The following is a 4,026-nucleotide window of genomic DNA, read 5'->3' on the forward strand; positions in this document are numbered from 1 at the left end:
AAGTTCATATGTGCTTAAGACTCTTCACGGCCAACATCTCGCTGCCACTAAATTGTTATAAGCTTTTACTTAATGTCTTTATTACGTTGCTATTATTGCACTTGTATGATTTATTGTATTATTGCACTTTATTATTTTTCATTTATTGCACATAACCACTTTTTAATTGCATCTGTTCAGTAAGGTGCATAATCCATCTTTTATGTCTTGCATGATTAGCTCGTCTTAAAAAATGCAAACATTTCACAAAAATAAAGAATTAAAAAGACTTCCCTTTTTGTTTTCATTGGAGTCCATTCAGATTGTTCTGTTGGTATCCCTACGCGTTTCCTTTGCGATAAATCCTCAGGGGCTCGTTTCGCTCACTTTCCGATGGAATTACTTGCATGTAAACAGCTCTGATGTTGGCCGCACACTAACTCCTGTCCTACAGCCTCCTTTTATATTGTCCATGATCCAACCCTCCTTTTGATGGACGCAGTCCTCAGCCATTCAGAGGTCACATACCGCACTCGTCAGTGTGGATACACCTGGGAGAAGAGCTTGTTACGTCCGGGGTCCCGGTCATGTGACTGTCACGTGTTCTTTGTCATGTGATTTCACTTTGGAACTCATATTGCGTTCCAAGTTCCGCTTGCGACTTCCATGTTTTTTGGGGTTTTAACATGATTAGTAGGTAAGGTATTTACGGTGTTTAACATGATTAGAAATAGGATAAGATGTTTCACATTATTACACAGCACTTCCGAGATTCATCGTTAATGTTTCAATGTTTGGTATATCGGAGCGCTTCTATACAGATCTCACTTAAAGCACATATAAGATGTAAAATCATTCACACCTTCAGGTTTAACTGTATTTAGTCTAAAAGTCCATTGGGCTTCTTTTTGCAGCAACAATCTGTTGAAATTTCCTAGACGTTTCGTCCGCTCAATCACTTCCAGTACCTGACACTTCAAACCATCTGCTTTCCCACCATGTTCTTCTGTGAAGTGTAGTGCAACTGGTGTCTCTCTCTTGTTTTTTATGTCACCAATGTGCTCACTCAGCCTTTTCCTTAAGGATCTGAACGTCTTGCCCACATACCCCTTTGGGCATGTGAGTAAATAGACCACTCCTTCAGTTGAGCAGTTAGCAAAGTTTCGCAATTCAAATGTTTCACCTGTGGAAGTGCTTGAAAATGTTTTGCTCTGACTGACAAATTTGCAATGTCCGCACTTATAGGTTCCTTTCACTTTTTCTTAATTTTTTCTCGTTTTTTTTCTTCTTCATTCTCCTTTGCAGGTAGGTAACTGTGGACAAGCCTGTCTCATATATTCCTCCCTCTCCTGTACGTTATCTGTGGATAACGTACAGGAGATTCTTCAGTGATTTTATATATATATATATATATATATATATATATATATATATATATATTTATATACATACATATATATATATATATATATATATATATATATATATTGTTTATAAATAAAAGTATAATAAAAAAAAAAACTGTGCTGCAGCCATATGTAACATCGCAGCACCATTTTTAAAAAATTGTGTTTATTACATTTTTTTTTTCATTGATGCACAAAAGCCCCATAAATCTCCACTCCTTATGATTATTATTATGGATCTTACTCATATGATCAATTAACAGCATGCAACCTTTTTTAGTTCTCAAACAGTGTACATACTGGCTAAATGTCATGAATGTGCCTGTGCCGAACTCCGTGCGCCCCTCAGCTCGTGCTGCGTGGCTGAGATGACGCTGATATTCAGTGTTTTTGTATGTTGGTGTGGTGTCCTGGGCCTTGTCTGAGTTACTCCTGGCTACTCCAGAGTGCTGGTTAGCTAGTCTAACAGACTGTTCTCCCTGCCAGTCAGGTTGCTCTTGCCCCAGGTGTTCTGAGGAGATTAGGGGTCTGGTCCAATCAGCTCCTGCACTGGACCTCTGGTCTCCTATATAGTGTGTGCCAGCCTGCCTCTCACTGCCGGATACTGAGCTTGTCTCTGCCTGCTTCTGTTTCTCTTGCTCTGTATATTCTGACCCCTTTGCCTGTCTTTCTTACCATTCCTGCTAGCTGCCTGCCCCTGACCATATTGTCTGTTTATTGACCTTGCTTTTTGGATTGTGATTTGTACTGCGCTGCCCGATTGTTGTGACCCGGATTGTGGACCATTCTTTATTGTGTTTTGTCTTTCTGTCTTGTCTTTGTGTCCCACCTAGCCAGTGCAGGGACCACCGCCCAGTTGCTCGCCGCCATCTTAGGGTGGATCGTGGTAAGTAGGTAGGGACAGTGGGCGGGGCTGAGCCTAGGGTCCACTGTCTGTGTCTGCCATCTTGTCCTTCTTAGCACCAGTCCTGACACTGGATTCCTTAAACAGCGGTTTTATAGTTTTCCCAATGTAGTAAAACCCCAAATTACCCAGAATGACATAAACCACAAATTTTGATCTACAGGTAATGAATGCGCTGAAACATAGCTCCAAAGCACCTAAACGAACACTCCTACCACATTAAGGCTACGTTCCCACAACGTACTAAAGATCTCAAAGCATGGCCATTCTTTGCTATCTTTAGTACAGTACATCTTAGGAACATAGCCTAAAGCTGACTACAATAGTTAAAATGGTACACCTGTGACTGCTAATTCTGACCTTCTTATAGCTGTGCCTCTTTCTAGGGAAACCCAGATGTGAAGTGTCCCAGCACAGGGCACCTCAGTAAGTAACTCCCTCAGGTTCACACAAGTGGGAACTGGTGCCACTGTACTACTGTGGTTTCCCCATTAGGTGTCACTGCTTGTATTTGTTATTTATATTGTATGTGTGAAGAGCCAGCTGAAGGTAATAGGGTTAACTATGTTACATGTCACATGTTATGTAATGACCACTCACAGGTGCGGGTACTTTCTCTATCCTATCTTCTCTTTCTTACACACACTCAGCCCCACCACTCACAGGAGGGTTAAGATAACCCCTGTAGAAGGAGTTAGTTTCTGGTGGGTGGAAATTATTGAGTTAGTAGCTGAAGGTCAAGTGAGTGGATGTGTAAGGATCAGCTCAGCTACAAAGTTCTCCTTATGAACCCCAAGACAACTATACACTGCTAAGCTCTACAAAGGGGTGGGAAGCCAAACACCTTTCCCATGCCAGGAACCTCTCAAAACATGAAGGGCAGTTACCTGAAGCAATAGGAACTGACCCCAGTGGGACAAAGCTACAATACATCTACGTATCCCAATGCGCAGTGGAGGAAGACCGGGAAATCCTGGGAAATCCTGCTTTATCCAGATAACCGACGACTGTGGCTCGTATTACCCACCTAGGACAGGTAGCCCGCAGCTAGGGGGCATAAAGCTGTCAGAGACAGTATTTCTTCTGTGAGTGCGAGTAGTTTCTTTCACCTTTTCTACCACTTCGCCTGTTCCAGTAAAGCACACTTACTACATTGGGCAGGGCCCCTCTGGCAATTCCTCTCCTCTTTCTCTCTAGTACAAAGCACCTACTACTACAAGTACCGGTTCTATTTCAACTGTCAGCACCTGTTTTCTCTAAAGATTTATACTGTTCTACTGCACTGTCATCACATGTACTGTTTGCACCAAGTTACTCTTCAGTAAAGTATTCTATTTTTGTCAAACACACTGGACTCAGGTTTACTCTTTAAGCACCTGCACATACACACCCTTTGTATACTTGGGTTATGGTTTTTTCTCTTTGATGTGGCGGTGCCAACAGTCCGGGGTGGGTCTAAGTGACCCTAAACTCCCCCGAGGCTACCGCCCACCACAGATGTATCAGTTTTTTTTTTATTTAATTTAAAATTTTGCTGATAAAATAAGGGTGTTTTCTTAATTTTGCAATAACACTCATCGTTTCCTTTTTCTTTGTGGTTTCCCATATTATTCGGTAAACAGATAAACAGATATAGATAAATAGATAAACAGATATAGATATATATTACATTCAGAGATTTCTATTGACACTTGATGCTGATGCCCAGGACATAAAGTAACATTGCTAGAAGACACA

Source organism: Dendropsophus ebraccatus, chromosome 1 (assembly GCF_027789765.1).
Source record: "Dendropsophus ebraccatus isolate aDenEbr1 chromosome 1, aDenEbr1.pat, whole genome shotgun sequence".
Classification (NCBI taxonomy): domain Eukaryota; kingdom Metazoa; phylum Chordata; class Amphibia; order Anura; family Hylidae; genus Dendropsophus; species Dendropsophus ebraccatus.